This window comes from Crocodylus porosus, unplaced genomic scaffold, assembly GCF_001723895.1.
Source record: "Crocodylus porosus isolate Cpor-Errol unplaced genomic scaffold, CroPor_comp1, whole genome shotgun sequence".
In the NCBI taxonomy this organism is placed as follows: domain Eukaryota; kingdom Metazoa; phylum Chordata; order Crocodylia; family Crocodylidae; genus Crocodylus; species Crocodylus porosus.
In genome coordinates this window covers 48,046,415-48,057,708 of record NW_017728907.1, presented here as the reverse complement: position 1 = coordinate 48,057,708, position 11,294 = coordinate 48,046,415, and positions in this window count along the sequence as shown.

Genomic DNA, 11,294 nt, shown 5'->3' with positions numbered 1-11,294 from the left:
CTGATGCCAGCCTCTGAAATGAACCGATATAAAGCAGTCGACTTCAATCGGGGCCAAAAATACACGGGGCAGCAAAGCCAAGAGCATCCATCTAAGACAGCGGCAAACCACCAGCCACCCTGAGCTCCGTTGCCAGCTAACGCAACCATGATGAAGCGATGGGAGCAAACAGCACTGTAAGCGCTCACGTCCGAGTCGGTTGTATGCTAGAGCCCTTCGAAACGTGTTAGGCAGGACTGGTTTCCAGACAGGACTACCCTTGCAGCTCAGTCAAAACACGCAGTGATTTTAACAACCCCACCCCACCCGCAAAAAAAGCAACGGCAGTACGGCTGAGCTGCAAGGGGCAGTGGGTCACGCCAGGAGAGACCTTGGTGCTGACAACTTCCTCCCTACAGCAGCAAACAGGGCGATGGGTGACTCTGAGGAACAGACCCATCGCCTGCCACGCTCCCGCTCCGGGCAGATGGCTGTGTGAACCTAAGCCAGTGGTTCTCAAGATGCTCCTTGGTGGATTCAAGGCAACCCACAGGCTCTTCTCTTTCACTCGTTTTTTGACTATAGGAAAATACTAGAGCAATTCTTCGTTTGCACCCCCTCAAACAGGTCACAGAGCAGGGCAACATGTTTCTAATGTGGGGGATTCAAATCTCTGGCAAACTGCATGTAGGCGCTGTACACTCACCCTACTAATTTGCACAGCACACAGGTTGAGGATCACTGATCTAAGGGTGTGTCTACATGCGCTTTTACGCGTGCATAAACTTAACGCACATTTACCTAGTGCAAATTAAGGGGATTTAGGCGTACGTCTACACATGCATGCATCAAGCAGGTATCAAATGTATGTGCAAATGGCTAAATTGCATTAGTGAATGTGTGGAAGTGCTAATGCGCATTAATGTGGGTGTGCGGACTAACTTGGGACTGAAGTTAGTTCCACATCAACGGACACACTCGTGTTAATGCACATTAGTGCATCTACATATTCACTAATGCCATTTAGCTTTCCACAAGTATCAAGTTTAGGCTCAAATCACCTTAAATTGCCATTTTTAAGGTGCATTAAGGATGCACGCATGTAGACACATGCCCTTAATGCACCTTAAACTGGCCTTAAATACCCATGTGTAGGTGCACCCTAAGTGCTTGAAGAGTGTCACAACTCAAGTCTGAAGAGCTAAACCCAAGGGAGAGGGCAGCTGAATCCACTTCATGTTGAACTGCCCTAGGGTATGTACACTCGTTCACTGTACCCGGTCCACATTCACATGGGCCACTCTTACCCGTGTAAGCATAGACAAGGAGCGGCATGTAATGGCATTTGCTGGTCCAAAGAGCTGTGTGGGGAAGCCAGAGTAAGTAACAAGGTGGAGGAAGGGGCAGGCAGAATTTGGGGGGGCTAGCAGGTCTGTGGGAGGGGTTGGTGGGATCGGGATGGGGGGGTGTTGGTGGGGCGCTGTCTGCCTGGAGGTAGGAGGTTGTAGGGCTAAAAATCACCTGTTCAGGGTTGGGGAGGGGGATTTAAAAAGTGTCTGGGACAAGTAGCTGGGCTTCCCCGGCCCCAGGGCTCCACTCGAAACACTCACTAGATTGGGCTAACCCGTCGGATCTAAGTTAGTTCACCTCCTTAGGTGAACTAACTTACATCAGGCCTGTCATTTTGTGCCAGATTTAACCTCATTGAAGGCCCTTATCATTAGGTGACTGATCCAAATGTAACTTCTGTACGTACCCCTGGGGACTGCAGCGATACCCCTATGCAGATCAGGCAGACACTTAGTTATATCCCAGTAGCGGTAACACAAATACGGGTGGGCAGCCAGCCAGCCAGCCAGCCCCAGGACCCTAATTAGAAAGGCCAAGACAGCAGCAACTTCACCCGTCCCAGCACCAGAGCTGTCCCTCCACCCCGGGTGCCATCCGGGGGGCAGAACCTCCTTGCTACCTCTCCTTGCAGAAACCCACCAATTTGCATGCTCCAAAGGGGACACAAGCTAGCCTAAAGCAACCTAAGGCTTGAAGCCATCAGAGCAAACCTTTCCACTCCTGGTGTGAACAGGAAGCTAAGATTTGGTGCATCTCTGGGATAAAAGTTAGGGCTGATTGCTTGGGAGCTGGTTTATTCTTCCCGTGCACATACAGACATAGATTAACGTAGAAGCGTCTTCAGTGTAATCAAATTTGAAAGGCCTCAGTGGCCTATTAGTTGCATGGTGTTTGTTTTTTTTATATTGACTGTTATATAATCCTTGTTTATGATAATTGATTTTCCTTGGCCTGCCTTCCTGGGAATAATATGCACACTTGTTACACTCCTATTCTCAGATCAAATGGCATTTAGGCCGGGCAATTTGAATCTGAGTTGGCTGGTGCATTTAATACAATGAAGGAGAGCTTAAAGGAAAGCAGTCAAACCCTTGATATTTTCCTTACTGTGTAGCCTGAAGCCCCTTGAATTGCGAGGGAAGTTTGCATCTATTTCCTCGTCATCTATTTTAAAGGCTGTCAGAGTTGGTTAGTCTCTCTCAAAATTAGTCCTTTGGATCATCTTCTTACTAAAAACAAAATCTCAGCTTTTTTTTTTTAAGCAATAACGGATTAGGGCAAGAAGCTTTGTTTAGCTAAAGCGAAGGATTAAAGGAGATTTGCCCCCATAAAGTTGTGGTTTGATGGTGCTTTTATCCCTGGATGTTGCTAAAGCTGTGTTGCCTCAGGATTAGGAGCGTACAAAGAGTCTCCTTGTGCTGTTCAACAGCCAAGTGAGGGAAGGGGGGAGAGGCAGAGACAGGGGGTGCACACAGGCAAGAGAATTGGGATGCCTTGGTCACACAAATCCAAAGTTTAAATCCACTGACACAAACTTTGCTGGACACGTTGTGAATGCAAGATTTCCAAGACCCATAGTGGGAATGCCGGATGACTGCATTGAAGGGGTTTTTATTTCAAGATGGCATTAACCGCCATGGCCCGGCCTGTACTTTATAGGCTTTCTTCCCTAAACTAGTAAAAACCCTGATGGGCTTGGAGAGCTAAGGAACAAAGAAAGCAAGAACTCACCAGGGCTTGGGTGACATTTCTCCATAACAATGTAAGAGCCTGTGAACCCAACAGGAGTCAGGGCTATCGAGCCATGTTTGCTGAAACGTCACAGGCAAGCACTGATGGAATGGAAACCACAGAATTGCTTAGAAATGCTGTCTTACAGACGGACAAGGAGAGCTGATGAACTGACAGAGCCGCCAGCGACACAAAGACCCGATGCCCTTCTGCCTTGCGTCCTGGGATCTGCTTTATGGGACTCGGGCAGTAAGTTATCTATGATCCATGACCTTGTTCTCTAAGATCCAATCCTGCCAAGACTTACAAACATGCTTAATTTTGCATAATTGGAGCTCCACCAATGTCAACGTATGAAATCCTGGTTCCACGGCAGCCGATGTCAAGACTCCTTATAACTTCAGCATGGCTGGGATGCCACTCAGGGATCCTACTTGCACACATAGACTATGGACAGAAGTTACACGTAAATGCAACACAAGCTCAGTACACTTAAACTATTTTCAGAACGGCTGCAAATGGTTTAAGATCAACCTGGTTAGATGTAGTATCAGACTGAACTGATTTAGGTCAAATAGGTTTATGGAACTTCTGTCCCAGACCATAAAGCTAAGCATAGGAGCAAGAGTAGATCCAAGCCGCAACCACCAAAATGCCTGCAGTGACGTCCAGAGATACCCAAGATAGTTCAGAATAAACCAGCTTGGGTTTCTGCAGAAGTCCAGTAGCCTGGAGATCAGCGTGAGCAAATTTACCCTCCTACTTCTGCAACTGAAGTGCCCACTGGGCGCATCTACCCATTCATTAATGAGCAGTAGTTACTAAGCATTTAGTTTAGTACTTGCTTAATAAAGTACTAACTAAATGTGCCGGCACACTTCTTTTGGTGAAGCTTACTGCGCAGTAGCTTAATAATACTGTGCAATAGCTCATTAGCATGTTTTTTGACCGAGACGCTAATGTGACACTTAGTAAGCAGTAGCCTAATAACACCGCGCAGTAGCTTATTAGCCTGGTTTTTGACCGTGATGCTACTGCGCAGTGTTGTTAAGCTACCACATAGTAAGCATCTTGTGTAGACACACCCACCGTCTTTGCTAGATCAGGTCCATAGTTCAGAGCATGGTTAAGCTGAAAGTCTAGAAAAATCAACAGTATGTTTCCTTTCTCCCTCTAAATCCTCCATGGGTCATAGGCATGATGCTCTCTATTTTTGCTCTTTGAAGGGAGTCACTACATATGGAGACTACTCAAAAACCACAGTCTGTCCCAGTGTTTGTAAAGTGCAATCAAACCACGAATACTACAGAACTGGTCGCTGTCAGAGATAAACTCAAGACAACAGAAGCCAACCCTAGACAAAAGTCTTGTGAAGAAAGAACCTTAGAGATTCACAAACTCGTGTTTTTTGATCCCCTTGGGATCCCATACAATACCAACTACAAAATTTCATCCAGTGCAGTATACAAAACAATGCTGTAGAAGAGGGAAGGCAGATAGTTATTGCAGGACTGTAGAGTAGGACCTCTAAGGTTTGTCTGTGATACCCCCAGCCACACAAGCCAACCCCTTCCCCATCTAACTCAGCCTGATGCAGTGGCACATGAGAGGCACAAAAGGAGAAACAACTTGTAGGTAAACTAGGTCGGCAGAGCAGGAAACTTCAACAGATCCCTTCCAGGAATTGTACCCACTGCTTCTCTCTTCCTTTGTGCTCGGCTATAACTATGACAGGAAGGGACGGGAAAGTGGGGTGTAAAAGGGCCAATGAGGGAATTTCTTGTTACATCCCATCAAAGGCTGGATATTGGTCTAGACTAATCATAGGTCTGATCTAGTCCAGCGGTCCCGTGTATTTTTGTGCTCAGATTAACAGCTCATATGGCCTCAAGAAGAATTAAGTGTAGCTCCCCTCTCCAGGATCACGTCTGCAAATGGGCAGCTTTAGTTCACACTTCCTTGCCCTCCCTACAGAAAAAAATATATATTTTCCTCATTTATAGTAGTTTACCTACAGTTCTTTTTCTTAGGGAAGCCAACCCCAACATGAGCTAGGGAGCACAACACAGTTAGCCCTTGCCTGAAGTGGTGTCACTTTGAGATGCTCAGAGGGCACTTAGCACAGGTTAATGAGCTTTGGAGTGGGAGCACTCATGCTTTAAGTGCCCTTAGTATGGTCTAAACGTACTGTGTAACGTTCCTCTCTGCTCAGTATGGCACCTGTCCGGTTTGCCACAACTTCAGTGGAGTCTGGAAACAGAAGTGCATTATTAGCTGTATTTGGGCAGAATGAAGTCCTCCTGCATCTGGGGCTGTGCTCTGCCAACGATAGGAGGTGACTGTCCAACTACAAAGATGCACGTTGCGTTTACAAGCCGTAAGAGTGGGGGAAAGACATTGATCTCTCTTGGGACTGAGATTTTTTTGAGATACAGGGATTTTAAGCTAGAAGTCAAGCGTGTGTTCTGGGAGAGGAGGAATTCATTGTCAGTCTCCCCATCCCCAGGACACTGTGTGACCCATGCTCTTCCTCGCTGAAAGCTGGGTGCATGCACAGCAAGGTGGGATAGTCACCATTTAGTTTGAGTCACAAGCTCAATGTCCCTGGGTCACAAAATGGTGGGAATGCCACCCAGGGAGCCACACCGCCCTCTCACAGCAGCTGCAAAGCCCTGGCACAGAAGAACAAGGTCAAACATAACGCTCAGCTAATTTTTAAGATATCCTATATATAAGAGTGTGATCAATTTATTTTAGAAGGAGGGGACAGGGAAACAGGCTGGGAGGCAAAGCCAGAAGCAGCAAAAAAATTGCAAAATAAAGCAGCCTTAAATAAAAGAAAGGAACCAGGACCACACGGCCAGTTGCTACCGCACAACATTTGCCCTACCCAGATTTCTGTCTGCCTGACACACTGATGAGTGAACTTGTTAATTATCCAAAGGAAGCAAAATTTTCCAGCTGAGATAAATGATTTTGAGGGGCTCCGATTTTGGGACACGCAACCTGAGACATAGCAGAAGTGCTGAGCTCTCTCTCTGAAAGTTAGGCACATTGGTCACTGAAAAGTTTGAACACTAGAGTCTGAAAACATCCCACATCCATCCCCTGACACTGTCTGCTGTACAACTCACCAGCTGCATTGCCAAAGTCCATTTAAAAATGGCACTGAACAGTGGAAAAAGAAATGCACCCCTACTTAAATCCTACAGAACTGCCCCCAGACAAGTTATTCCCACCCTGCAGCTACTGTAGTAGACATCCCCGCTCCTGTTTGTGATTTAAAATCTATTCCTTTGCAGGATAAAATGCTGTGACCTAATACACCTAGTTTTCATATTAAAGCCAAGAGAGTGCCCTTTTGCTGGGAAATAGCTGATTTCAACAGTTTGGGAGTGTCTTCATTCTTCTCTATGGAGCATTTATTTCTGAGAGCACGAGACAGATGCACGCAAGGATGACATACATATTTGTGATGCTGTCCATATTTTTTTAAAGAGAAAAAGAAAGAAAGAAAGAGAGAGAGAAAGAGACTTTGACTTTTTAAATACTTTATTCAGGGGTTCAGGGATACAACAATGGTGGCCGCTTGCAAAGCAAAAGCACAAACAACTTACTACCAACCCAAAAACGAGATCGGACAAGTCTCTTTGTCCTCGGATCCAGAAACCAAATTAGGCAAGGGAGTTGGTTTTCCACACGGGAGCCACCCGCACCCATTTTAATGCCCACCAAAGTGCGTCCAACGCACACCAAATAACCAAAAGATCCGAGCCACAGACCGTCCGCAAAAGTGCGTCCCACGCACAAAAAGGAAAGAAAGAGGGAAGGAAAGAAAGATAGATTGATTTCCCTGTATTGGTCTGTTTTGGTCTCAAAGCAGAAACAGGATTCATTTAAAAAGATAATGCCCACTCAAAACAAAATCTGTCCTTAGTATCGGTGACAATTTTTTTATGCGTGTTCGGTCTGTGCAGGAATCCAGAGATTTCGGAGGTCTCCAGGTTCAGCGAGCCCTCACAGTAAATACAGTAATACCGTTTGGAGACCGTAAAATGTTTTATTCTCCCCAGCAAGTGTCCAGGGGTCCTGATTCATGGCTGGGACTGCTAGCAGCTATGGTAGGACTAGTGGTACTCGTACTAATAGTACAAGATGTGTGTACCTCAAACCACAGCCAAGCCACAGACCCGACTGCATACGAGAAGAAACTGTGCTAAAGTTGGGTCAAGGTTTATGTCTAACAGGTATTGCCCCAGTCTTGCACAGGATAGGTGTGGGCAAAATGCAGCCCGCAGGCCATATACAGCCCGCGGGGCCCCTAAAACATTTAGAAAATTAATATTTGTCTACCCCAGCTACCTGTTATGTGGCCCTCAATGGCTTGCCAAAACTCAGTAAGCGGCCCTCCATCTGAAATAATTGCCCATCTCTGGCATAGGACCAGGCTGTGTCCGGAGGATGCAGCGTGGGAAGCACCCCCCAAATGCACCCAGTTTCCTGCCTCCTTCCACTGCGCTCCAGGGAGCTGGGACATTTGCTGCCGGCTTTTTCCAGCAATGAGCTTCTCTCCTGAAGTAGCCGCTCAGCTGCTCTGGTCTGGACATACGACTCTACCCGTTCATACCCCGTTGTCCTCTCTCCCCTCCTTCAGAGAAGGGGGTGCACTTCTGCTTCCCTTGCTCCTCTGGCTGGAAGGTCACCCAAGAGAAGGACGAGGAGGAGATTCCCCCGTGCCTGTGGGGGAAAGTCGCTCGAGGCCTGAACCCCAACAGTAAAACACCAACTCTCTGATTGAAGAAAGGCTTCCCCTGGAAGCTGGAAGAGGCCACGTGTAGCCCTTTCTGGCACAGAGGATGGAGCAAAGACTGAGATGTCAGGGACTGGCTAGAGAAGCAGGGTTGGAAGGGACCTGCAGAGATCACATCTAGTCCAACAGGCCCGAGGACGTGAATCCGAACATCTGGCTGCCCCCAGAAATTCAAGAAGCAAAAGCCACGCGAGCGTAGACCAAGCCTAAATCACAATTCAGCCCACTAAGCAACCACTTCAGTAACCCCAGCTGCCCACCGGCCACTCCTCCAGTTGCAAACCAGCTATAGACTCCCAGAGGGGAAAACCAAAGGTAAAAAGGGATGCAGTGAATGGCCAAAGGTCACAAAAGAAGTCAGTGGCAGAGCCCGTAACTCTTCAGATCCTAACCCAATGCCGTACCCTCCGAGCTAATCGATGGCAGGGGCCCTCCGAGTGCAAGTCAAGTCTCGCTCTGAAATCCGAGTCAGAGGAACAGGCCGGACTCCTGGCTGGTCACTTAAATTTCCTGTCCAAGGGGCGCGGGGAAGGGAATTTGTCACTACACAGAAGCAAGCCGGTTTGACGCGGCGTTTGCTTTAGATGAAAAAAAATTCCAGTCAGGTTCCCAAATCCATCATCCTACGAAGACCTGGCTCATGCAGGCTTGTACATGATTGATTGCCAATGGCTGGCTCGGGTTCTTGTTCTCCTTTGGTTACACTGGTTCTCTAGGCAGAATCTGACACCATCGATCATGCGGTTCTCAGCCAACGGCCGGCCACTCCTGGCAGGCGGCAGGGGCTCCGGTTGGCTCGATTTCTGCATGCAAAAATAACTTGCCTTGTGCCAAGAGATGAGTTCAGATCCCGTCTGCTTAGTTTATGCTGCGGTGCAGCTCAGATGGCCTCTTAGGAAATCCTTTCTCTTCCGCAGGCGTGCGGCGCCTCCTGTATATCCTTCAGGGTGCATTTTTCCATCCGGTTTGCCATCCTTCGGCAGGCTCCTGGTAGACCCGCGTTGCTCTTCCCAGTACTGCCTAACTAACACTAGGCCCAAACTGAATGACATCACATCAAGTTGGGCAGGTCCTGAGCTGGTGGCTATCGGTAGAGCTCTGTCATCTTCACCAATTTCCATCAGATGAGGCTCTGCCCCATGGTCTTATACAACCAAGCGAGGTCTGTTTTAGTCTATAAGGTCCCATGCTGCGCTCACCACCACCATATCTGACAGCTTTCCAGCAGATGTTAAGCAACGTGGCTAATATCTGTCATGCATTGCTTGTTCTCTAATCTCTCCCCAGGCCGGCAGGGGAAATATGCCACAGAATATATTGTTTCGATAGGAAGCCTTTATGGAGGGGACGTGTTCTCAGCATTTGGGGACCAGGGTTTTGTTTTTTTCAAATGCAAATTCTGCTCAATACATAGGTCAAAAAACTCAAGGTCCAAGAAATATAACAACATAAGAACTGCCATTGTCTAGGTCGGACCCAAGGTCCATCTTGCCCAGACTCCTGTGTCACGCAGAGGCACGGCGGATGCTAAAAGGGAGAGTGAACTGGGTCTGACCAGGGTTTTTTCCACTGTTGCTCACTCACTTGCAGCCTCCAGCATTTAAATGCACCTTGCTTTGGGAATACAAGGAAATGAGGTTTCTGATGATCCTTTGGTTCTTAAGAAGTTTACAGATTCACAGAAGTTTAGGGCGGGAAGGGACCTTGCGAGATCATTGCACAAGGATGGGCTCTCCCACAGTCTCTTCCACAGATGAGCTTTCCCCTCGCTGAAGTGAGCTTCCTTACACTGGAAGAAGTTATTTGCCAACTGAGGTCTTCATCATGAAGCTGTACATGCTCTTTTAGCCATCCCAGGCACAAACCCTGGAGCTTCTTGAAGATATGGAGCCCCTGGATTTAATTTGGTACTCAAAAAGAAGGCAGTGGAAGGAGTGAAGGGGGGAGTTGATGTGCTTCCAGTAGTAACCGATGCTGCTGCGATATGCTGAACTATTCTGTACCAGCTGGGCAAACAGGGAGTGACACCAGAAGCCAGTCAATAGGTGAGTATGGGTGGGACTCCTGCTTGGGAGACCAAGACAAAGCCTTGCTGCTTTGGAAGGGGGATGAAAGTAGATAAGGACAAGTGCCAAATACTGCATTTAGGATGCAACAATCACATGCACAAATTGGATGAAACTGCAGGAAATGATCAGAACAGACCACAGGATGAGTCAATAGTGTAGTGAAGTTGCAAATAAATCAATAGCCCATTGAGACACATTGACTGGACCAAGTCCTCACCCCGTGCAGCACCGGTGAGGCCTCACCTGGATGACGGTGTCCTCTTTGGGGTACCACACTTCCAGGAAGATGTGGACAAACTGGAAAGAGCCCAGTGGAGAGCAGCAGAAGTGATCAGAGGTCTAGAAAACCTGGCATGTAAGGAAGCGTTGGACGAAAAGGGATGATTTACCCTGCGAAGAGAAGGCTGGGAGAGGATGGCTGATGACAGACTTCGAACACAAAAAGGGTTGTTGTTAAAAGGATGACGATCAATTATTCTCTTTGTCCAAAGGAAAAGTAATGGGTTGAGCTGCAACAAGAGAGATTTAGGTAAACTGCTAGCAAGAACTTCCTAATTATGCACTGCAGCACATTAACTAGACAAGTTGTGGAAATCTTCAAGTGTCGGTGAGCAAATATTTGGTTGGGAAAGTCTAGACAGGGATGATCCTGCCTTAGCAGGGGTCTGTCCTGGATGATTCCCTGGGCTCCTTTCTACCCTTATGTTTCTATAAAGGTCTCACTTGAGGTAGATGACATCGCTGTGCTCTGACCACGAGGTGACAAAGTTATGAAGCGCTGAGGCCAGGTCATCATCATCTTGAGGCTAGAATGGGATGGAGTCTCCTAGCCAAAAACTCAGGGCTGCTGCCCCGCCTGTGAACAAAATAGGTTTATTAGTGCCCTTACAAAATAGACTGAATTGATCAAATCTGGGGGCATACCTGCCATCACTGAGACAAGCTGAATGCTCTTCACAGTCCTTTCCTCCACCCTGCAGCCTCGCCTCTGCTCTTTTCTGGTTCAGTTTCTTCAGCCATGACCTGAACTCAGCCAGGTACTGGCTCATGCTGGCTTTGGCAGTGTGGTCCTGTATGGTGCAGGAGAAGTAGCACCAGATGTCCTCCACAAAACGTTGGCATCATCTGACCGGGTCAGCCTGTGCCTCTGTGAAGTCACTGAAAAGGACCAGAAGAGAATTGAACCTTGTTGGACGGCACGCATGGAAAATCGGATGTGGCTGATGCAGCTTCCCACTGCTATTTGTTGGGGGTGTCCCATTAGGGCATTGGGTGTCCCGTGATAACAAGGACTCAACCCATTACAGCATTTCCCTGGATTCTGCCATTTTTCTCAGGCAAAAAATCAACATTTC